This window comes from Cannabis sativa, chromosome 1, assembly GCF_029168945.1.
Source record: "Cannabis sativa cultivar Pink pepper isolate KNU-18-1 chromosome 1, ASM2916894v1, whole genome shotgun sequence".
In the NCBI taxonomy this organism is placed as follows: Eukaryota; Viridiplantae; Streptophyta; class Magnoliopsida; order Rosales; family Cannabaceae; genus Cannabis; species Cannabis sativa.
Genome location: NC_083601.1, coordinates 66,661,823 through 66,688,997, shown reverse-complemented (window position 1 = coordinate 66,688,997; position 27,175 = coordinate 66,661,823).

Below are 27,175 nucleotides of genomic sequence, written 5' to 3'. Positions count from 1 at the left end.
CAGGTACAAATGAGGGGCCATGGTGGGGTATGATACGGGGTAAGGCCGTTGAATGTAGAGATACCCTACCATACATTTGTCTGATTCGTGTATGACATTGTTATGGTGGGGTATGAAACAGTGATATTACTGTTGAATATAGAGATACCCTATCCTATAACAATGGTAGGGCTACATAGGCTCAGGTTATTATATGGGCAGATTAGGCCCAGGATATTGTAGGGCCAGGCTAGGCCCAGGTTATGTAAGTAATGGCTATGATATGTCAATGTTATGGTAAAGACATAATATGATTGAAATAATTTTTATATGTTATTGCTATGATTGTGCTATGAGTATGATGTCAGGGTTGTGATCCCTACATATATGTAATGGTTTCGTTTAGTACAAATATATGGTATATGATATAGCTTTCCATATCTGGAGTTATTTAAATTACAATTATGAGCTAAGGCATAGAATTTTGTTAAGACTGGATACGTTAATGTTATAAAGAATCGTATTATTGTGAATTTTAAGATATGTTTAGTGTATTGAATGCTATTGTATGTTAAGCATTTCCTTACTGGGCTTTTAGCTCACCCCCCTTACTTTCCCCCTACAGGCAATAGACAGGGAACATTGAATGTAAGTTTGATGAGCTGGGTCAGTTCTGGTATGTATACTGCGAGGGGCTATGGACGAGCAAACGGTCTAGAACGCCGGTGGAGCCTTGGTTTTGTTTTCTTTTTTTTTTTTTTATATATAATAAAGTAATCTGAGCTGAGTGGGATGTTGCAAATTTTTTTTTTTTTAGAAAAATACACTCAACTACTTATTTTGTTTTAATATGAATGATCATTCACCTTTTTGCATATTCTTGCCTAAACGGGACAACGCTGGATTCAAATCTTGGTCGAATAAAAGGTTGCTAGAATGTTTAACATTTTAGATGAGCTGACAACTCTATTCAATGGATGGTAGCTTTGACTCTCGCCTAAACGGGACACTGATATCAGTTTGTTGAAAACCTTGGAAATTATTTAGGATTGTATTTTTTAGTATTTTCTCTTATCATTCCTACATGCTATGTGCTTATAATTTCTGAATTGGATTTTGTGTTAAACTATTGTTGATTTCTATTTATTATTTTGTAGTATCCTGTATAACCATGATGAATTCCATGTTATCACTCTTGACCGAAAATAAGCTAAATGGATCTAACTTTCTAAAATGGAATGAGAACATTAATATAGCTCTCATAGGAGAAAGTGCCTTGTTTGTGTTAACTGAGCCGTCTCCAGAAGTGCCGGGGGACAATGCAACCAAAGCTGTGAAAGAAAAGTATGAGCGTTGGCAGAAAGCTAACGACAAAGCTCTATACTTCATGCTTTCCAGCATGGTTGACACCCTTAAAACTCGGTTTTCTAAAGCGAAAAGTGCTTGAAGTTATGACGAAGTTAACTGAGCTATTCGGTAGGGCATCTCTTCAGTCTCGCTTTGACGCGACTAAGAAATACATCAATGCACGGATGGAACCCCATCAAAACGTGCGTGATCATGTTCTCCTCATGGCAAGTTATTTCCAAGAAGCCCAGGATCATGGTGCTGAAATGGATCACACTACTCAAGTAAGCCTTATCTTGAATAGTTTGACTCCATCATTTCTGCCCTATACATCAAATTATGTCATGAATAAAAAGGACATAGACTTTCATGAGTTAGTCAATGACCTTAAGACATATGAAAATTTGATTGGAGGCCCCAAGAAGAAAGGGAGTAAGCCTCAAAATTCTGGCAATGGTAATGGGACGGTCAAACCTGAGGCAAATGTTGCCTCTGCTTCTAAACCCAAATCTAAGAAGAAGTGGAGAAACACCAAGAAGCGTGCCAAAGCCATGAAAAAAAAAAAGGCTGCTGCTTCTGGTGATGCACTCAAAGGAAAGTGTTTCTACTGCAATGAGAAAGGTCATTGGAAACCCCAATGTCTTAAACTTCTTGCAAAGAAACAAGGTATTTCTTTCTATAAACTTTAAGAGTTTTAGTGAATTATTATCCAATTGGATTTTTGATTCTGGACAAACTTTGTTTATTTGTTTCTTCTTCTTATAGGCCAAGCTACTTGAACTCAGATACTATCTTAGTGAGTTGGATCGGAAAGCTAGACAAAGGGTAAAGATCGTCCAAGATGAAGATGAAGCTCAATTATCTATTTTTGAATTAATTGTTTTAGTTTAAAGACAATTTAGATTTCGAATTTTAGTTTGGGATTTTTATCCCTGTTTTTCTCATATTGTTGCAATACATTTTTTTATTATTAATAATATTTTATTTTCTATTCAAACAAATTGCAATTTATGAGATTGAGCTTCATTTACTTTATCTTAAACCACAATTACCACATTATATTTATATGTTTGTATGTGTAAGTGTTTTTATTATTGATACAAATTCTATAATATTTACAACTCTTCATAGAGTTATATTAAATAAACACTAGAAATTATTTCTATGTTTATTAATAATTGTTAATTCTAATACAATTATTGAGAATTTGTTTAATAAAAGGATCTTTTGATCTGATAGGGGTGGAGAAAAGTAAAGAAAACTATGCAGTTCAACGATATTTTATATCTAATGAACTCTGGATTGTATTCAACTCCACATAAACTCTATAACACTTAGAGAATCATGATCTTTATAACCTTTAGGGGTGGATCATAATCTCTATATATTTAGGGGTGGAGTTTATCCACAATACCCTATGTAACACATATTTTCTTTAAACATGGAAGTAATATAATGAATTAGCTATTATCAATATAAATCATTGATCTTGATTGTATGTTCCAATTTAGTTTTACTGTTGTAGTAAATAATGATACCTATAAAAGTTCTTTGATAATGTATCACACTACCTTAATTGAGTGGGAGAATTTTAAAATTCTTTACCCATCTTCATTAGGTTGACACTTGTGATAGAAACTTAAGAACACTACTGAAAAGCAAATCTAACCATTCATGTGGATAGATATAACTTATCAGAATTATGAGAATAAGATAAAAGAACTCTAGTTCAGTTTATTCGAATGACTTGAGCCAAGAATTCTTAATCCTCAAAACATTTTATGGTATCTCAATTTTTGATTACTTAATATTTTTCACTTCAAATACTAGTCTGCTATGTTGATGATTTAGTCTTAAAAGAAACTTAAAGTTTCAGACTAATACAATAAGTCACAACTAGATAACTCTCCAAACAATAAGAGGTTAAAAGTATTATTTAACCAGACATCTGCTATTGAGTGCGAGTTATCTGAGATGTAATCAAATAAGGAACATTAGAAGATATTTAAGAAAGATTTATGAAAGTGATCTATATGTTAGATATTAAGGAACTGTATATCAGTTATCCTTGTATCTACCCCAACTCATTCGAATTCTTGAGATGGTGGTTACTCTGGGGGTGGAGGAGTTATTCTATTATAATTCAAGCTCTACCAGAGAAGATTTATAACTTTGTAAATTCGAAATTACCAGAAAGTTATTTTACTGAAGAAAAGTCTACGCTGTATTATCTCAATTCCATATTTTAAAATATGAGAGATATGTCTTCTGTTTATTCAGATGTACTTTAAACAGTAAGGATTTCAGTATCCCTTGATGAGTAAAGCATATAGTAAAGGATGTTTCATAAATAATTTTATGAACTAGTTTCCAGAAGTTTGGGTGGATTCAAATATACTACACTTGATCTAAAGATCAAGACATTAGATTGATTTATTTGCACAGTTTGTTTTATGTTAGTGCAAGTGGGAGTTTGTTGGATTTTGTGCCCTAAATAAAACCCTTTACAATTTGATTCGTTATCAATATAAGAAATTTGAAGTGATTTATGTTTGCATGAATTTTACATGCTAATGGTTTAATATGTTTATTACATTTACACACAAAATCTGTTAAGTCCAGATCATATGTTTATTCACAATTACAGTATCGTCAACACAGTGGAATGTGATTGTGATAATATGAATCAAAAGACTAAGTCCTTGTTTCATCAGTGTTTTGGATTTACACTAATGTGGTAATCAGCGATGATGTGTACTTACACTTGGAGTAAGTGTTATGTTCTTCCCAGGACCTTAGTAAAGTATACTAGTTTCGAATGTATGGAGTATACATTGGACTGGACCGATATTGCAACTTAGTTAAGATATTATAAACTTACCGTCATATCTTTTTAAGTCAATATCAGTAGTTGATCTTAAGATTAAAAGAATCTAAATCCTGATATGCTTAGGCTCAACTCAGGAGTGCTATTCATGTTCTTTGATTTATTAGTTAAGCCTACTTTTGGGTCAGGGTGATACGTATATTTTGGGAACATGATAGTATGATTGAGTGGGAGTGCTGAACATAAATATGGAATCTATAGCTTCTACTGGTGTATAGAAGTCAAGTGATGATTCCCTTCGAGCTTAGCTAAATAGAAGTAAATGGATGAGCTCTTGTTTAAGTGACTAATTCTTAGATCACTAAACATCATTTACAGGTAGCTAAGTGTTTTAAGGGGCAAAATACGTTGAGGGGTGAGAACGGTAAAATTATCCCATCTCGATGTAAATCATCTATATAGAGGATCTTTGATCACAATAAGATTATAACAATGGTTAAATGAGATAGCATATCTATATTGTGGAACATATAATATGCTCTATATAAGTCTGAGAGTGCAATTCTAAATTCTAAGAGTGGATTCAACGAGGAATTAATAAGTAGGGATTTACCTAGTAAATTCGGTTCACTTATTGGAAGCTCAGCATATAGATCCATGGTCCCCATTCTAGTTGAGACTATATAGCTTGTAAGACTCAATAATTGATTCGTGATTAATCAATTATCATTCTAAAGTTAGACTATGTCTAATTTGTGAATTTTCACTAAGCAGGGGTGAAATTGTAAAGAAAAGAGATTCTAGGTTTATTTATTAATTAATAGACTTTATATGTCTAATTAATAATTAAATTAAATGACAATATTATTTAATAATCTATTTTAGTTATTAAATAATTAGTTTTGGCATTTAAAAGGTTAGAATTGGAAAATTGGCGTTTTTGAGAAAATAGAAATAAAATTTGTGAAAACTGCAAAAACCAAGTGAGGCCCATTAAACACCTTGGCCGGCCACTTAAGCATGTTTTTCCAATTCATATTTTGATTCTTTTAATGCCAAATAATTGCTAACCTAAACCTAGTAGTTGCCTATAAATAGAAAGTGATGGCTCAGTCAAATTAAGGCTTTTTGTCAGAAAATCAGAAAATCAACTTTTTCAGAAAAACTGAGCCTTCCCTCTCTCTCTATAGCCGAACTTAACCCTCTCTCTTTTCCTCTTCATAATTTCGAAACCCTCAGTGATAGAGTAGTGCCCACACACAGCAAGTGGTACCTCAATCATAGATTGGAAGACTGTGAAGGATCACACACAAAGAGAAGGACATTCGGGCTCAAATCTTGATAATACTCTGCGACAGAAAGGATACAAGGGTTAGAGATCTGAGTGGAAGGAGACATTATTCCGCTGCAACCAATGTAAGGTTTTCTTAATTTCATATGTGTTTATTTATCGTTTTAGAAAGTTCATATTTAGGGTGTTAAACAACATACTTGTGAGTAGATCTAAGATCCTGGTAAAATAAATTCCAACAATTGGAAATTGCTAGGGATAGCCTGAGTAAAGCTTCAAGGTGGATGAAGAAATATGGTGATAAGCACATGCGAGACTTAGAGTTTTCTGTGGAAGATAGAGTGTTACTGAAACTCACGCTCCAAATTTAGAAAAAAATCACAAACAAACACTTGCATAAAGGAACGATCCAGAAGTATGCTGGTCCCTGCAAGATTGTACAGAAGATGGGTGAAATGACTTAAAATTGAAGCTACCTAAGAGGTTTAACTTGCATCTAACTTTCCATGTTAGTTTCTTAAAGAAGTTTCATGAAGACAAGATCGAAGGAAGACGACAAGCGATAGAGGCTCCTCCTACTATAAGGAAGCAATTCAAGAAGAAGTTAGCTAAAGTCCTTGATCATCGTACATTGGGAGCTAGTAAAAAGAATCAAAGAACAGAGTACTTGGTTTTAGTGGGAAGGCAAATGTGTATTATCCTGAGATTAATAAATAGATTACCAACTTTAATTAAAATAAATTAATTATAATTGAGTAATTATATTACTATATATTAATTATATAGAAATTATTTGAGAATTATTGCATTTAAGATCCCATTTATGAGTTAGAGGTATTTTTGTAATTTTGATCCAGAAAGGGTAAAATCATAATTTTAATATTTATTGTACTAATAGACTATATTATTATACAATATGTTTATATTATTTTACTGTAGGTGATTTTTGACAAGTTGATACAGTTTAGTCACAACAAGATATTTTAGGTCCGAACAAGGTTTAGGATTCAAAATTATTTTATGATGTGATTATATTATAACATTATTTGTTTGAGAATATATGAATGTATTTGTAGAAGTGTAATGTCTATATTTCCCTTTAATGATTTTTAAATAGAATATTAGCACTAAGGGTAAATTGGTCTTTTAACCACCTTTTTACTAGAAATGCCTTAAGTATTTTAATTAAAGAGAAACAAATTTCTGATCTTATCTCTCTCTCTCTCTCTCTCCCTCTCTCTCTCTCTTAAGCCAATTTACATATTGTTGAATCTTGAGGAAAAATCAAAGCTTTGGGTGGATTTTCGAGTTTGAGCTTGGAAGAATTGCTTGAGGTAGAATTGTTTTTTGTGATTTGAATTATGAGATGAGACTTAACTTTCAGCTGATTTTTGTGTATATTGAAATTTTGATGATTTTGAGCTTAGTGTTCATGTATCATTTGTGTAATGACCGCTTTAGTAATTGGGATTAGTAAAGACAATTAGCACTAATTTTTATTATTTTATTATTATTTATGAAATTATTTAATTGTGGGCCCCAATATATAGAAATAAATATTAGAGTTATAATTTCTCAATTCTGGAGATTTTATTAAACTCTAGGGGTATTATTTAGCTTATATGTGAAATATGTTATTTTTGTAATTTTTGCTCGGCGACAACGGAAAATGCGATGGATGGCTAGTTTGATCACATGGGTAAGTTTAGAACTTTATTTCTTAGCGGGGAATATTTTAGAGAAAATAAATCATCGGGATTGAGCGGGGTTATGGGATTTGACCATTTTACCCCTAGCTTTAGAAATACCTTAAGTTTTAACTAAAGGGTAATTTAGTCTTTTGGCAAAGAATGGAATAGGTGGCTGCCCCATTAGTTGACACCTAGCACCCTCATTAATTTCAGCAAGGGATTAGTTTAGTAATTCCCTTTTCATTTGAAAACAAATTTAGAAAATTAAAAGAGAAATCAAATAGAACTTTCTCTCTCTCTCTCTTTTCTCTTTCGGCTGGGGCTTATCCAAGGGGAAGAGCTGCTGATTTTTAGTGATTTCAGCAAAGAACTTTGGGAGATTCAAGCTAAGGTAAGCTCTAATGGAACCCTCCTTTAGTTTTTAAGCTTTTGCTTGGTTTGAGGTTTTGGTTTTCTAATTTAGGGGCTATTAGGTTTGAGAATGCTTAGGGTTTGAATTGTATGTCTAATTTGAGTTGATTTTAAGCCTTGGATTTCAGTTTTGAGTTATAGTGTGGGAATTAAGTAAACTTGAGTTTTGAAAAGTTTAGGTCTTTAATGGCATAATTTGACTTAGTGGTTATTTCTGGGATTTGTTGGTTGGAAAATGTTGTAAATGCATTGTACAGGTGTTCTGGAGAGTTTGGTAAAGTTTGGTGGAATTTTGAGTTGATGGGGGCATTATTTTGGTTCCCAGTGCAGAACCGGAATTTCGGTTCTGGGGGACCGGTACCAACCGGTCGACCGGTTGGTGTCCCAGAACTGGACTTCCAGTTGGGGGAATTTTTGGGACCCTAGTTTTTCCTAATTTTGAGATATTTAGGGTATTGCCATGTTGTTTATCGATAGGGGAACTCTTAGTTTCAAGTTTAAGTCCCCGGAAAGTGATTTAGCGAGTCACTCATCTGTGTTACAATTAATGTGATTAGGGCATCCATCTAGCACGAGCATTTCCGTTCAGGTCGGCCAGCACACTTGAATTCGGAAAGAAGGTAAGAACTGTATATAATATGTGATATGAATATCTGAGTGTATGTATATGTTATGTGTATATGCATGCTTAAAATGTTATTCGCACTACCAACACTTATACGATTATAGTGTAGAGTGCGTTGGTACAGTGAATGTTATCTGAGAGTACCGTGATACCAGCATAAGTACGGTGAGGTACTGGGAGTGCGTGGTATATCACTCAAAGGTACTCAGGGTATAAACAAACCCTACCAACACTCGTACATCGAGGTACGTAGTGCATGTGGTATAGTGGCTATACCCTAGTATGGAACGTTCGTACTCATCTGTTAAGCCTTGTAAATAGGTGTATGGGCGCCTAAGTACAAGTCGGGAAATTATATGATATGTTGTATGCTTTGCTTACTGAGTCTGTCGACTCACAGTTCTACTTTCATGTGTAGGTAAAGGAAAGGCGAAGGCTAAACAGGAGTGAACCTGAGCTCAGATGAGATTGTACATGTTAAAGCGGCGCGACCTGGAGTGTTCGGTCTCGGGGACATCTGGGGATTGTATTTTGTTAGTCGCTGTGCGACCTATGAAAAATGTATATTTTGGGAATGTTAATTTTACAAAGTTTAAAAACGAGATCCCGACACTTGTAAATATTTTAATATATTATAAAGTTTATTAATTAATACAAAAGTTTTAATTTGACACGGTTTTCAAGAAAATTCTTTTATTAGCAAAGATTGCACCGTAATTGAAAAGCACTGTAACGTGCCTTAGCATTAGGGCGTTACAATTTGTGTTGTGGTTTTGTGGGTAATTTTGTGTTTAAAGCCAAAAAATGATAGGCTATTGTTGTTGTTGTGCTTAGGTTTTTTTTCAAATCAGAATCTTGATAATATTGTTGTTGTTGGAATATTTATTTTACCAGGATCTTAGATCTACTCACAAGTATGTTGTTTAAACACCCTAAATATGAACTTTCTAAAACGATAAATTAAACACATATAAAGTTAAGAAAACCTTACATTGATGCAGCGGAATTAATGTCTCCTTCCACTCATATCTCTAACCCTTGAATCCTTTCTGTAGCAGAGTATAATCAAGATCTGAGCCCGAATGTCCTTCTTCTTCAAGTTTGATCCTTCACAGTCTTCCAATCTATGATTGAGTTACTGCTTGCTGTGTGTGGGCACTTACTCTCTCACTAGGGTCACGAAATTGATGAAGGAGAAAAGAGAAAGGGATTTCGGCCAGGTATAGAAAGTGGGGAAGGCTCAGTTTTTGTGAAGAGAGAAATTTCTGTCAGATTACTAATGAAAGCATGTGAAAGCATGTATTGTGACTGAGCCATCACTTTCTATTTATAGGCAACTACTAGGTTTAGGTTAGGAATTATTTGGCATTAAAATAATGAAAATATTAATTTGAAAAACCCATTTAAGTGGCCGGCCATGGTGTGTTAGTGGGCCTCACTTGATTTTGCAGTTTTATCAAATTTTATCTCTATTTTCTCAAAAACACCAATTTTTCAATTCTAACCTTTTAAATGCCAAAACTAATTATTTAATAACTAAAATAGATTATTAAATAATATTGTCATTTAATTTAATTATTAATTAGACATATAATGTCCATTAATAAATAAATAAACCTAGAAACTCTTTTCTTTACAATTTCACCCCTGCTTAGTGAAAATTCATAAAATTAGACATAGTCTAACTTTAGAATTATAATTGATCAATCACGAATCAATTAATGAGTCTTACAAGCAAAATGTTCTCAACTAGAATGGGGACCATGGATCTATATGCTGAGCTTCCAATAAGTGAACCAAATTTACCAAGTAAATTCCTACTTATTAATTCTTCGTTGAATCCACTCTTAGAACTTAGAATTGCACTCTCAGACTTATATAGAGCATATTGTATGTTCCACGATATCAATATACTATCTCATTTAACCATTGTTATAATCTTATTGTGATTTAAAGATCTTCTATATAGATGATCTACATCGAGATGGGATTATTTTACCGTTCTCACCCCTCAATGTATTTTGCCCCTTAAAACACTTAGCTACCTGTAAATGGTGTTTAGTGATCTAATGATTAGTCAGTTAAACAAGAGCTCATCCATTTACTTCTATTTGCTAAGCTCGAAGGGAATCATCACTTGACTTCTATACACCAGTAGAAGCTATATTTATGTTCAACACTCCCACTCAATCATACTATCATGTTCCCAAAATATACGTATCACCCTGACCCAAAAGTAGGCTTAACTAATAAATCAAAGAACATGAATAGCACTCCTGAGTTGAGCCTAAGCATATCAGGATTTAGATTCTTTTAATCTTAAGATCAACTACTGATATTGACTTGGAAAGATATGTATAACGGTAAGTTTGTAATATCTTAACTTAGTTGCAATATCGGTCCAGTCCAATGTATACTCCATACATTCGAAACTAGTATACTTTACTAATGTCCTGGAAAGAACATAACACTTACTCCAAGTGTAAGTATACATCATCGCTGATTATCACATTAGTGTAAATCCAATAACACTGATAAAACAGGGACCAAGACTTTTGATTCATATGATCACAATCACATTCCACTGTGTTGACGATACTGTAATTGTGAATAAACATATGATCTGGATTTAACTGATTTTGTGTGTAAATGTAATAAACATATTTAACATATTAAACCATTAGCATGTAGAATTCACGCAAACATCAATCACTTCAAATTTCTTATATTGATAACTAATCAGATTGTAAAGAGTTTTATTTAGAGCATAAAACCCAACAGTTGATTGTTTAAGCTTAGTTTTGTATGGAACATGAAGGTTTTATTAGATTTAGTAGTTGTGTTTGTTTGAGGAGTTGAGCATGAGAATTTTAGTTTTTGTGTTCTTGAGTTCTTAAAGCATGCTTTGGTGTTAATTGAACTTTGTTGGTTATTTTTGTCATTCAAGCATGTCCATGTGAAGTGCAAATACCTAAAAAAACATCTTAATTTGTCATGAATTTTGTTGTTGATGATTTAGGTGAAGTTTGGGTTGAGTTTGTGCCTTTTCGGAGCTTTAAAATTAGATTTCTGGATTTTTCAAACCCAGTAGCTGCGACCAAATCTTGTAGAGAGCATTTATGATTTCCAGGAACTTATTTTGGTCATAACTATTGACTCCGAACTCCGATTTGGACGTTCTTAATATCGTTGGAAAGCTCATTTCGAGCTCTACTATTTGGTCTAGTATTGGAGTCTTAAATGTATATATTATGACATATAATTTTAGGATAAACCCTAGTTTGTAGACTCGAGAATTGTGACTAGAATTATCGGCACTTGGTCAGAATTACCGGTGCATTAAGATTTCTCCACATATTAGAAATCTAGTAAGACAACGAACTAAGTACATAGAATATAGTGCGGTGGCGCAATATGATATTTAATTGTTATTGTGAAATCATGACTTAGGGTGATTACCCTAAGTACGTATTGTTATAAATATGCAATAATTTTTTAAATAAATATTTGAGTAGTTGTTGGAAATTATTTTACCAGGATCTTAGATCTACTCACAAGTATGTTTATTAACATCCTAAATAAGAACTTTCTAAAACGATAAATTAAACACATATAAAGTTTAAGAAACCTTACATTGGGTGCAGCGGAATTAAATGACTCCTTCCGTTCAGATCTCTAACCCTTGAATCCTTTCTGTAGCAGAGTATTATCAAGATCTGAACCTGGATCTCTTTCTCTAAATCCTTGATGCTGAATCTCCTTTGCTGATGATCTTTCTTCACGATCTTCCTCACTATGATTGAGGTATTGCTTGCTGTGTGTGGGCACTACTCTAATCACTAAGGTAGGTTCGAAATATGAAGGAAGAAGAGAGAGAGAGAGAGTGGCGGCTAGAAAAGAGAGAGGAGGCTCAGGTTTTTCTGATGAGAAGTGTGTAATTTTCCTGAAGCATTCACTATCTATTTATAGCATTCCACTAGGGTTAGGTTTGAATTATTTGGCATTAAAATAATGAAAATATCAACTTAAAAAGCCTACAAAGGTGGCCGGCCATGGCTTAGTGGACTGGGCCTTGCTTTTTGCAATTTCGCAATTTTAACACCTTTTGTATCTGATTTTCTCAAAAATGTCAATTTCTTAATTCAACCATTTAAATGCCAATTCTAACTATTTAATAATTATAAATAATTATTAAATAATATTGTCATTTATCATATTTATTAATTGAACCATACAAAGTATCATAATTAACAAATATGCCCCTATTAACTCTTTCTTTACAATTTCGCCCTTACTTAGTGAAAATTTCACAAATAGACATAGTCTAATTTGTGAATTATAATTGATTAATCAAAACCAATTACATGAGTCTTACAAACAATATTATCTCAACTAGTGGGGGGACCATGGGTCTATATAACCGAGCTTCCAATAAGTAGATCAAGAATTTAGCACTAAAATTCACTAACTTATTAATTCTTCGTTGAATCCACGCATAGAACTTAGAATTGCACTCTCAGTATATAGAATGCTCTATATGTTCCACCATATAGAAACATCATTAGTTATCCATTGTTATAATCCTAATTTGATCAATGATCCTCTATATGAATGATCTACACTGTAAAGAGATTAAATTACCGTAACACCCTACTATGTATTTTATCCTTAAAATACTTGAGCCCGTATAAATGATATTTCAGCTTATGTGAAATGAGATCTCCATCATTTATTTTCGTTTGGTCAAGCTCGAAGGAGATCATCCTTTACTTAATATTCGCCAGATAGAAGCTATAGATTCCATGTTTATGCTAGCGCTCCCACTCAATTGCACTACCGTGTTCCCAAAAAGTATGTATCACCCTGACCTAAAAGTAGGCTTAACTAACAATTCAAGGAACACGAATAGCCTCTTGAGATTGAGCCTAATCATAACAGGATTAAGATCATTTGATCTAGGATCAACTTGGCGATATTGACTTGAATAGATTTTACGGTAAGTTTAATTAAATCTAAGTCAAAGTTTAATATCGGTCCCTTCCGATGCATACTCCATGCATCCAACCTGAGCTTTACTTTAACCAATGTTCTGGAAAGAACATAATATTTCTCTAAATACAAGTAAATTCTTGTTGTAGATTATCATATCAGTAAAACCCTGTGTCTGATAAATCTAGGAAACTTTATTCACATAGTCATGTTTACTTTCCAAGTGATGACAGCACAATAAACATGATCAAGTATGTGAAAAGGGTTTAAGATGAATTTATAAATCAAATAGACAAGCAATTGATAAAGTGAACCAAAACATACACAAATGAATGAAAAATACTTATGTTTCTTTATTGATGTTGAATAAAATAGATTACATTGAAATAGAGTTTTATTTAGGGCATAAAACCTAACAAACTCCCACTTGCACTAATATAAAACTAATTAGTACATATCAATTAATCCTAAATTCTGACGGTGCTTTTCAAAGGCTGTCACGGCCAGGACTTTGGTAAATGGATCAGCTAGGTTGTCCTCTGTGTCAACTTTCTCAACTAGTACATCCCCTCTTGCCACGTATTCTCTGATAATGTGATACTTCCTTTCAATGTGTTTACTTCTCTTGTGGCTTCGAGGTTCTTTACTGTTTGTTATTGCTCCATTGTTATCACAGAGTAGTACCAGAGGCTTTTCCATTCCAGGAACAACACCTATGCTGGTGAAGAACTGTTGGGTTTTATTCCCTAAATAAAACTCTTTACAATCTGATTAGTTATCAATATAAGAAATTTGAAGTGATTGATGTTTGCATGAATTTTACATGCTAATGGTTTAATATGTTTAATATGTTTATTACATACATACACACAAAATCAGCTAAATCCAGATCATATGTTTATTCACAATTACAGTATCGTCAACACAGTGGAATGTGATTGTGATCATATGAATCAAAAGTTTTGGTCCCTGTTTCATCAGTGTTATTAGATTTACACTAATGTGATAATCAGCGATGATGTGTACTTACACTTGGAGTGAGTGTTATGTTCTTTCTAGGACATTAGTAAAGTATACTAGTTTCGAATGTATGGAGTATACATTGGACTGGACCGATATTGCAACTAAGTTAAGATATTACAAACTTACCGTTATACATATCTTTCCAAGTCAATATCAGTAGTTGATCTTAAGATTAAAAGAATCTAAATCCTGATATGCTTAGGCTCAACTCAGGAGTGCTATTCATGTTCTTAGATTTATTAGTTAAGCCTACTTTTGGGTCAGGGTGATACGTATATTTTAGGAACATGATAGTATGATTGAGTGGGAGTGCTGAACATAAATATGGAATCTATAGCTTCTACTGGTGTATAGAAGTCAAGTGATGATTCCCTTCGAGCTTAGCAAATAAAAGTAAATGGATGAGCTCTTGTTTAACTGACTAATTATTAGATCACTAAACACCATTTACAGGTAGCTAAGTGTTTTAAGGGGCAAAATACATTGAGGGGTGAGAACGGTAAAGAAATCCCATCTCGATGTAGATCATCTATATAGAGGATCTTTAAATCACAATAAGATTATAACAATGGTTAAATGAGATAGTATATTGATATCGTGGAACATACAATATGCTCTATATAAGTCTGAGAGTGCAATTCTAAGTTCTAAGAGTGGATTCAACGAAGAATTAATAAGTAGGAATTTACTTGGTAAATTTGGTTCACTTATTGGAAGCTCAGCATATAGATCCATGGTCCCCATTCTAGTTGAGAACATTTTGCTTGTAAGACTCATTAATTGATTCGTGATTGATCAATTATAATTCTAAAGTTAGACTATGTCTAATTTTATGAATTTTCACTAAGCAGGGGTGAAATTGTAAAGAAAAGAGTTTCTAGGTTTATTTATTTATTAATGGACTTTATATGTCTAATTAATAATTAAATTAAATGACAATATTATTTAATAATCTATTTTAGTTATTAAATAATTAGTTTTGGTATTTAAAAGGTTAGAATTGGAAAATTAGCGTTTTTGAGAAAATAGAGATAAAATTTGATAAAACTGCAAAATTAAGTGAGGCCCAATAACACACCATGGCCGGCCACTTAAATAGGTTTTTCAAATTAATATTTTCATTATTTTAATGCCAAATAATTCCTAACCTAAATCTAGTAGTTGCCTATAAATAGAAAGTGATGGCTCAGTCAAATCATAAGTTTTCACAAGCCTTTCTGACAGAAATTTCTCTCTTCAGAAAAACTGAGCCTTCCCCACTTTCTATACCTGGCCGAAACCCTCTCTTCTCTTTTCCCTTCATCAATTTCGACCCTAGTGAAAGAGTAAGTGCCCACACACAGCAAGCAGTAACTCAATCATAGATTGGAAGACTGTGAAGGATCAAACTTGAAGAAGAAGGACATTCGGGCTCAGATCTTGATTATACTCTGCTTTAGAAAGGATACAAGGGTTAGAGATCTGAGTGGAAGGAGGCATTAATTTTGCTGCATCAATGTAAGGTTTTCTTAACTTTATATGTGTTTAATTTATCGTTTTAGAAAGTTCATGTTTAGGGTGTTTAAACAACATACTTGTGAGTAGATCTAAGATCCTGGTAAAATAATTTCCAACAAGAACTTTCTTAGCCAGACAAGTTCTTTAGCAGCTTCGGCTGCTCCTATGTATTCAGCTTCCATAGTTGAGTCTGATATCGCGGTTTGTTTAGCACTTCTCCAAACCACTGCTCCACCCCCAAGAGTAAACACCATCCCAGATGTAGATTTCCTGTCTTCAAGACTTGCTTGGAAATCTGAATCAGTGTAGCCTATGGGATTTAAAGCACCACCCTTGTAGACTAACACAAGATTCCTTGTACTCTTTAAGTATTTCAGAATATACTTAACTGTATTCCAATGTTCTTGTCCTGGATTAGACTGATACCTGCTCACGATTCCAACATCGTAACAGATGTCAGGTCTAGTGCATAACAGTGCATACATTAGACTTCCAACTGCAGAGGCATAGGGAATATTCGCCATGTCCTCTATCTCTTGAGGATCAGTCGGTGACTGTTCCTTAGATAGACGAATACCATATCTAGAAGGCATGTTTGCCCCATTGGCATTGTTCATGAAGAATCTCTCTAATACTTTGTCTATGTAGGTTGTTTGAGAGAGAGCAAGAGATCTGTTTTTCCAGTTTCTGATAATCTGAATACCAAGAACATAGGCTGCTTCACCCAAATCTTTCATATCGAATTGAGTGTTGAGCCATTCCTTGATGTGAGTCATTTTCTTGACATTGTTTCCAATTATCAAAATGTCATCAACATAAAGGACCAGGAATACTACTATTTGGTCTTCCTTGAGTTGGTAAACACAAGGTTCATCTTCATTCTGAAGAAAGCCGTAGGTCTTGATGATTTCATCAAACCTCTTGTTCCATGAGCGAGAAGCTTGCTTAAGTCCATAGATAGACCTGTTTAACTTGCAAACTTTCTTTTCCTGCCCAGGAAGAACATAACCTTCTGGTTGCTCCATATAGATGGTTTCTTCAAGTACCCCATTAAGGAAGGCAGTCTTGACATCCATCTGCCAGATTTCATAATCGAAAGCAGCAGCTATGGAGAGAAGAATTCAGATGGATTTGAGCATGGCAACATGACTAAAAGTTTCCTCATAGTCCACACCTTCTCTTTGGGTATAACCCTTGGCTACAAGTCTAGCTTTAAAAGTTTCGACTTCGCCTCCAGCTCCTCTTTTCTTCTTGTAAACCCACTTGCATCCTATCGGATGATAGTCGTCAGGTGCGTCTACATATTCCCAGACTTTGTTCTTTTTCATGGAATCCATTTCTGAATCCATGCCGGCTGACCATCGTTTCCGTTGCGGACTAGCCATTGCCTGTTTATAGGTTAATGGATCGTCATCAATACCGTCACCTACGACCATATTGATTTCACCATCCAAGCCATAACAAGCAGGTTTTGTTGAAACCCTCCCACTACGACGAGGTACGGTTGTCTTCTGAACAGAAACTTTAGTAGTAGATTTCTCAGTTTGTTCAACTGAGGGAGTGGGATTGTCTTCTTCACGAGTGGAAGAGGACGGAACATTGGAAGGACTTATATCTGATAGCAATTCTTCTAGAACAACTTTACTTTTCGGTTTGTAGTCTTTAATATAGTTCTCTTCAAGGAAAGTAGCATTTGTAGAAACAAACACTGTGTTATCCTTGTGACTATAAAATAGTCCACCCCTAGTCTCTTTAGAATTTCCGACAAACATGCATACTTCGGTACGTGATTCAAGTTTGCCTTCTTTCTTTCTTAAGACATGAGCAGGGCACCCCCAAATTCTGTAATGGCGTAAACTAGGTGTTCGACCATTTCAAAGTTCGACGGGTGTCTTAGGGACTGCTTTAGATGGAACAACATTTAGAATGTCATTTTCCATCTGTATAGCATATCCCCAGAAGGACGTAGACAGAGTTGAATAACTCAGCATAGACCTAACCATTTCCAAAAGAGTGCGATTTCTTCTTTCTGCAACTCCATTTTGTTGTGGAGTGGCTGGGGCAGTGTATTGGGATTCAATTCCAAGTTCAATTAAATGATCTTTGAACTGCATATCCATATATTCTCCACCCCTATCAGTTCGCAAGATCTTTAATGATTTACCTAATTGGTTTTGGGCCAAAGCATGAAACTCCTGAAACTTTTCAAACGTTTCATATTTCTTTTGCATTAGGTAAAGAAAACTATATCTAGAGAAATCGTCAATGAAAGTGACAAAAATACTCATAACTACCTCGGGCTTTGACATTCAAAGGTCCGCAGACATCGGAATGCACTAACCCTAGAGGGATTTTGGCACGCTCTCCCTTTGCAGAGAAAGAACGTTTAGTCATTTTTCCTTCTAGGCAGGACTCGCATACTGGCAGTTCACCTAAGACGACATTTTTCAATGGACCGTCTTTGGTGAGCCTATTGAGTCTATCAAAGCCTATATGACCTAAACGTAAATGCCATAGATAAGTTTGATCATCATTATCAATCTCTTTTCTTTTTAGGTTTCTAGGTCTAGCTACACTGAAAAGTTCACTATTTAGTGAGATTTGAGTACTCGGTCTTAAAACATAAAGCCCTTGTTCCATTATAGCAACATATATTTGAAATCCATTACGAGAAATTGAACAATTTGTACTCGAAAAATTCAATATATAAGATTGTGTTTGCAAACATGAGACACTAATCAAGTTTCTACTAAAGTTTGGAATAAATAAAACATTTTCTAAAATTAAAAATCTTTGTTGAAACTTGATGCGGGCTTTTCCTCTAGCTTTGACCGATACTAATTCGCCATTGCCAACTTTAAGCTTTAACTCTCCTGGAAGCAGATTTTCCCAAGCTTCAAGCAACTGCAGTGAAGAACATACATGGTTAGTAGACCCAGAATCAACAATCCAGATGGATTTGTTGTTCTCTAAAACACATGATTCAAAGACAAAAGCATTACCTTCGTTTGAATTGTTTAGAAGCCTGGAACATCGTTCTTCATGATGTCCCTTTTCATTACAATTCGAACATAGAAGATCATGTCTGATAATTGTACTTGAAGAAGCAGTTTTGCTAAATCCTTCATACCTAGTCCTTTTCCTTCAATTATTGATTGCAAACCCAGGGGGACCCATTGCAATCAAGTTCCGTTCATGGGCTCGTAATTCTGTTTCGAGCTTGTCCATGTCGGAAGAGTTAGAATTGTTGATCATGTAAGAGATAACAAATTCATTATACTCCGGGGGAAGACTATTAAGGATAAGTTGGACCCATTGTTCTCTTGATAAATCAATTCCTAGTAGATTTGCCTTTTGGAACTTCATATTCATCATCAACAGGTGCGAGTTAATGCAACTACCAGGATGCATTTTCACACTATAGAGTTCTTTTGCTAAGATAGTAACTAGTAGAGGGTCGGGGTGAGGGTTATTCATAATGACACTACAACACATCAATAAAACAGAAGTAAGGTTTTGGCTCATAAATTCATACACAATTTAGAAAATAACAAGTAATGACATATGTTATAGAAATACTAAATCTAACATAGTTTATTTTCCAAGGTATTTCAACAAACTGATACAGTGTCCCGTTTAGGCGAGAGTCAAAGCATCATCCATTGAATAGAGTTGTCAGCTCATCTAAAATGATAACCATTCTAGCAACCTTTTATTCGATCAAGATTGGAATTCAGCATTGTCCCGTTTAGGCGAGAGTCAAGGCAATTCTATCTTATGAGCTTCCACCATTGTTTCATAATTTGCAAGTCAAGTATGGTCGCCACCATTAGGGTGATCTATACCATACAAAACACTTACAAACTACTTATCATGCGAGTTTAAACGGTGCGAAATTGCTAATGAACGTTCCTCCATTAAGGAGGATTACTCACTAAAACAAACGCGGTGTAAAACCCACAATGGAGATCGAATGTCTCTTGATTAAAAGCTCATTATTTAAAAAATATTATATGTATTTTGTATAATCATTTTAATTCGATATTATAATAATGAAAAATTACAAATTAAAGTTGGTTTAAATAAAAAAATCAACTTTAATTAATTTTCAATTATTATTTAAATTTGAAAAATAAATTCAAATAAATATCGAACAAGTTCCATAATATAATAATGAAAAATTACAAATCAAAATTGATTTAAATAAAAAAAATCAACTTTAATTAATTTTCAATTATTAATTAAATTCAAAAAATAAATTTGAATATTAAATGGAACAAATTTGAAAATATCTTGTTTAAGTTGTTTTAGAAGAATCTAAAAAATCAACTTAAATATCTTTCAAATCAGATTTAATTAAATTTAAAATTAAGTTGTAACCACTTAATTTGAAGATATTCCATTTTAAGTTAATATTCGAAAAGATATTAACTTAAAAAATATCTAAAGAATCTTAATAACCAATGCCTAAAATTCCTCAACTTAATTTTGAAATTTTAAATCCAAAAGATATTCAGATTTAAGTTGGTTAGTTGTAAATAACTAAATATCAACTTAAATAGGAATATTTAATGAAAAATTTAAATTAAGCTTCAGAAAGAATCTAGATGATTATAATTCTATATTTAATTAAATACAAGAAAATACATATAGTTTAGCTTAGAATATAAAATTCTTTAAACTATGATTTTCTAAATTAATTTCAAAATAAATGAAATTAATTATGTTGCTAATCAATTTTAATTAGGTTAAACTAGTGTAATTAACCTAATACAGTCATTCAAATCAGGCAAATGGGCCTTCACAATTGGGGTGGTTCATGTAAGGGGGTGCTGGGTTCAGTATGTCGTACCCACTTCTATGGCTCCCAACTCTCACACAAGGCCCAAAAGAGAGGAATTTAACCTTAATAAGAACAATTGTTATTAATTGAATAGGCCCAAAAACTAAATGGGCCTAAATAAATTCTATCAAGAACTATGATAATTTATTTTAGCAACAACAACCTATAAGCATCTATAATAAAATTAAACACATAGGCTCACACAGGCACACTTTGGATGGGTCCTATCATGTTGCTAGGTCATACACAGATGAAAGAAGATTGTAAATATACATGTTACAAATTATTATCTTGACCAAGGGAGCCATCAGATCATTAGATCTGGCAAAAAGTAACCATGGCTATTTGCAATCAAGTAATAATAGGTTTTGAAAACTTACACATAAGCTAAAAGACATACTCCTGCAACAAGGTTAGTTAGATAGTTGGATGTAGGATTTATTTAATTTTAAATTAAATAATTAATTTCGAAAATAATTAATTAAATAAAAAAAATCGAAAATTAAAAAAAAATTAAAAAATTAAAAAAAAAAATCGAAATTTAATTAAATATTTAAATTTAAAATTAAACCTACAATTTTTGAAAAATTAGGTTTCAACCAACCTAAATATCATTTCAAAAATTTGCTAACTACTTTTAAATTTTAAATGTTATTTTATAAATAAAAATTAAATAAAAAATTAGAAAAGATAAATGAATATCTTTCTCAAATTTTAAATGTAATTTAAATAAATAAAATAACAAAATTTAAAAATTAGCAAAATATCTTATATCATTTAAAAATTACATGATTATAGTTATCTTATTTTAAATTTAAAATAGGATAAGATATAATCAAATTTTAAAATACGATAGATTTTTTTAAGCAAGAAGATAGATACTAATTCTATTCAAATTCAAATTACACTAATATCTTGAATTAAATTTAAAAAATATTAAATTAATTCAAAATGATAATTAGAATTGAATTAGGAATAGTAATAGTATAAATACAGAAGTACACAAAAAATCGAAAGTTAATTCCATGAAAAAGCATGAAAAAACGAAGAAAAACGAAAAAATTGTGAGCTGTACGGACAGTTTTCGCGATCGCAGGAAAATTTCAGCACAACCCCGATTTTTTCAAATCTTCAAAAATTCATAACTAATTCAAATTAAATCGAAATTGAGTTCTGTAAAAAAGTAACTTGCTTAATTTTTTCCATGCTATCCAATAAAAATAATTCCAGAAACAGAATCGCAATTATTTTTTACGAAAATTCACAAACATCAATCAATCATCAAATAACACTCAATACAACATGATACCATCCAAAAACAAACAAACAATCGTTTTAAAGCCCAAATTTCTTGCAAGTAAATCAATTACCATGGCTCTGAGGCCAGTTGTTGGAAATTATTTTACCAGGATCTTAGATCTACTCACAAGTATGTTTATTAACATCCTAAATAAGAACTTTCTAAAACGATAAATTAAACACATATAAAGTTTAAGAAACCTTACATTGGGTGCAGCGGAATTAAATGACTCATTCCATTCAGATCTCTAACCCTTGAATCCTTTCTGTAGCAGAGTATTATCAAGATCTGAACCTGGATCTCTTTCTCTGAATCCTTGATGCTGAATCTCCTTTACTGATGATCTTTCTTCACGATCTTCCTCACTATGATTGAGGTATTGCTTGTTGTGTGTGGGCACTACTCTAATCACTAAGGTAGGTTCAAAATATGAAGGAAGAAGAGAGAGAGAGAGTGGCGGCTAGAGAAGAGAGAGGAGGCTCAGGTTTTTTTGATGAGAAGTGTGTAATTTTCCTGAAGCCTTCACTATCTATTTATAGCATTCCACTAGGGTTAGGTTTGAATTATTTGGCATTAAAATAATGAAAATATCAACTTAAAAAGCCTACAAAGGTGGCCGGGCATGGCTTAGTGGACTGGGCCTTGCTTTTTGCAATTTTGCAATTTTAACACCTTTTGTATCTGATTTTCTCAAAAATGCCAATTTCTTAATTCAACCATTTAAATGCCAATTCTAACTATTTAATAATTATAAATAATTATTAAATAATATTGTCATTTATCATATTTATTAATTGAACCATACAAAGTATCATAATTAACAAATATGCCCCTATTAACTCTTTCTTTACAATTTCGCCCTTACTTAGTGAAAATTTCACAAATAGACATAGTCTAATTTGTGAATTATAATTGATTAATCAAAACCAATTACATGAGTCTTACAAACAATATTATCTCAACTAGTGGGGGGACCATGGGTCTATATAATCGAGCTTCCAATAAGTAGATCAAGAATTTAGCACTAAAATTCACTAACTTATTAATTCTTCATTGAATCCACGCATAGAACTTAGAATTGCACTCTCAGTATATAGAATGCTCTATATGTTCCACCATATAGACACATCATTAGTTATCCATTGTTATAATCCTAATTTGATCAATGATCCTCTATATGAATGATCTACACTGTAAAGGGATTAAATTACCGTAACACCCTACTATGTATTTTATCCTTAAAACACTTGACCGCGTATAAATGATATTTCAGCTTATGTGAAATGAGATCTCCATCATTTATTTTCGTTTGGTCAAGCTTGAAGGAGATCATCCTTTACTTACTATTCGCCAGATAGAAGCTATAGATTCCATGTTTATGCTAGCGCTCCCACTCAATTGCACTACCGTGTTCCCAAAAAGTACGTATCACCCTGACCTAAAAGTAGGCTTAACTAACAATTCAAGGAACACGAATAGCCTCTTGAGATTGAGCCTAATCATAACAGGATTAAGATCATTTGATCTAGGATCAACTTGGCGATATTGACTTGAATAGATTTTACGGTAAGTTTAATTAAATCTAAGTCAAAGTTCAATATCGGTCCCTTCCGATGCATACTCCATGCATCCAACCTGAGCTTTACTTTAACCAATGTTCTGGAAAGAACATAGTATAAACTCTTGTTGTAGATTATCATATCAGTAAAACACTGTGTCTGATAAATCTAGGAAACTTTATTCACATAGTCATGTTTACTTTCCAATGTGATGACAGCACAATAAACATGATCAAGTATGTGAAAAGGGTTTAAGATGAATTTATAAATCAAATAGACAAGCAATTGATAAAGTGAACCAAAACATACACAAATGAATGAAAAATACTTCTGTTTCTTTATTGATGTTGAATAAAATAGATTACATTGAAATGGAGTTTTATTTAGGGTATAAAACCTAACAGTAGTGTTATGCAAATAAGGCATAACTAAGTTAGACTCGAAGATATAACCAAGATAAACCCTACTAAGGCCCTAAATGTAAGAGAGGATGTGAGCATAACACGTAAGTCTATGCTACATAGACATTAATTATAATGATATTGTTATATGGAATAATGTAATCTAGTGCGGTAGCACAGTAAATACACAGTGGCGTACTATATGAGGTGTAATTATTATTATAATTATCATACTGTATTATTTTCTATCTTGCTAGGCCTTGGCTCATGAGTGCTCTTTTGTGCAGGCAAGGGTAAAGCAATGTCAGGTCAGCCATGAGATCGAGAACTTTAAGGATGACTTGTACATGTTCCGACCAAGCTAGACCACGAGAGTTGGGTCCAACAGAAAATGTATAGAATTTCTATTTTGTTGCTTAGGCCGACCTGTACAAAATAACTTGTAATATTTTGAAAATAATTTTACGGGATCCCGGATATGTAAATTATTTTGGTTTAAAGTAAAATATGTTTGATAATTCTAAGTTATTTATTTAATTAAGTTTATTATTAATTTCAAATCATTTGGCTAATAGACCCCGATTGACGGGATTAGCAAATTGTAATCACGACATGTGGCGTTCTTCTGAGTAGGACGTTACAGAAGGCATTGTTGGTGCTACGTGGGAGAAGGTTGTTAACTTATGGCATTTCAAAGCCAAGGTTAATGAGTACCTTAGAAGTATATCGACAAGGACGTCGAGTTCTTCTGGTGAAGGAGGTTTGTGAGACCCTCACTAAGATCACTCAGGGTTGCAAGTCATCTGGTGACAGCAACAGAGTGATGTGCATCTTCTAGGGGTAGCGTGCAGCAGTTGAAGAGTTGAACATGGTGTGTGGGCATGCCATGAGTTAAACTCATATTTTCCCACGCAGTGAATGTTTCATGGTCAATAAATAAGTATTAAGGAAGGTTGGAATAGTTTGTTTAAGAAAATATGAAACTATAACTAAAGTGATAAGCCATATGTTTACCAAAAGAAAATTATATATGTTCCTCACTATGGGTTAAAAGCCCATATTGCTCATTAGGGGGTGGTCCATGACACCCCAAGGACAACTCTAGAGGAGAATCCTAGGATGCTGGCCGTAGGCTATAGTGCTCCTCCTAGCCAGCATAAGAGGGTTGGCTTGATGGTTCAAGGTGTGAGAACCATTGGTGGCATGGTGTGTGTGTTAGAGTCTAAAATTGATACGTATTGTTTGAGTCAATACAAAACTCCCAACAAAAGCTCAAAAAAAGCTTAAGAACAATCAACATGCCTCTGTTCGTTCCAATACAACAGTAAATATACTCAGAAAGAAAGATAAGAAATGGCAAATAACAACTTAATTTCTATTTCCAACCATTCTGTTAGCCGATCCTTCTTAGCTCCTCTCCAGCCTAATAAATTCTTGGAGCCAGCGAGGTCTCACGCGCTTCCTTATCCCACGTGTCACCACTTCTTTGCCATGGTCGATTGGTACCGAGTCGGCTTCATCGTTGGCTTCGTCTCTGCTTTCTACAACTTCCTGGGTCTGTTCGTGCGGCTGTTTAATCGCTGCTTCCTTCAGCCAGTCCCCAACTCTCTTGTGGACTTGTATTGGGTCAATAGCTATTGGGCCTGGGCTATCAGTTCCCTCCCCTTCGAAACTGACCTTGTCCTCAAGGTCGGAAAGATCATACAGCGTACAAAAGTCTCAAAAATTCTCCCAAGTGGCATCTTCTGGAGCGCTCAAAGACCATTGTACGAGCACCTGTGGTGTACGCTCGTTGCCAAACAGTCGTGTAGCTAAAATGGCTTGAGGAATCATCAATGGTTTATTGTTAACGCTGAGTTCCGGAAGGGCATAGGATATGAGCGGTGATGGTCCATAAAATGGTTTGAGTTGAGAGACATGGAAAGTGGGATGAATGCGGCTATGTTTGGGTAACTCAAGAGTGTAAGCCACCGGACCTGCTCTAGCAAGGATAGTAAACGGCCCAAAATACCTTCTGCAAAGCTTGGCATTAAGTCTTTTTGCCACAGTTGATTGTCTATAAGGTTGCAGCTTAACTAAGACCAAATCACCCACATTAAAGTTGATGTCCCTCCTTCCTTTATTAGCATGTTGCTTCATCCTGTTCTGCGCTTGCAAAAGATTCTGTTTAAGCTGTTGTAGGATGACATCCCGAGCTACTAAATCCTCATCAACCGCCTGAATAATAGTGTTGCCCCGAGTGTATGCTGGAATAGTAGGTGGAGGCCGGCCATAAACTGCCTGAAATGGTGTCATACCGATTGCCGAATGATGGCTGGTATTATAGTGATATTCTGCCCAACCCAGAAATTTACTCCATTTATGAGGATTGTCAGCGGAGAAAGCCCTCAAATACTGCTCTAAATACCGATTGGTAACTTCGGTTTGGCCATCCGTTTGAGGGTGGTAAGAAGAACTCATTCGCAATGTGGTGCCCATGAACTCAAACAACGTGCGCCAAAAAGCACTAGTGAATATGGGGTCCCTGTCAGACACAATCGATCCTGGTAATCCATGTAAACGAATAACCATATTTGAGAACAACTCAGCAACTTTAGTGGCAGAATAGTGTGATGGCAACGCTCCAAAGTGAGCATACTTCGTCAGACGATTGACTACCACCAAAATATTAGTGACTCCACCCAAATTGGGTAATCCAACTATGAAATCCATGGCTAGATCCTCCCACACGCGCTCGGGAATCTGTAATGGTTGGAGTAACCCGTGAGGAGGCGTTGGTGAATACTTCACAGTTTGACAGATGACACAAGATTGTACATACTTTTTAACTTCTGCCTTCATGTGCTGCCAAAAGAAATTAGCGCTCAACCGCAAAAATGTTCGTTCGGGTCCCGCATGACCAGCCACTGGTGTTGTGTGGAATTCCTGTAAAAGTCGTTGCTTCAAATTAGAATGAGCACTGATATAAAGTTTCTGTTTGAAGTATAACAGCCCCTCATGTACATAATAGTCTTCTGTGTTCAATTCTTGCTGCTGTAACTGAGTATGAAGTTGTCTCAAATCAGGACAAGTAATGTTTTCAGCTCGCAATTCTTCCAAAAAATCGAAACAGACAGCTGTAATGGCAGCGAGGCGCACTAAAGTAGCATTGTCGTGTTGACGAGATAAGGTATCAGCAGCTGAGTTCTCCCTTCCTGCCTTATATTCTATTGAAAAATTGAAGCCAATTAATTTTCGTAAAAACTGCTGCTGATCTGGAGTTTGAAGAACTTGAGAGAGTAATTCTTTAAGGCTTTTATGGTCTGTACGAATGATGAAGTGACGACCCAGTAAATATTGACGCCATTTGGTTACAGCTTCCACTATCGCACGCATTTCTCGAAAATAGGCTG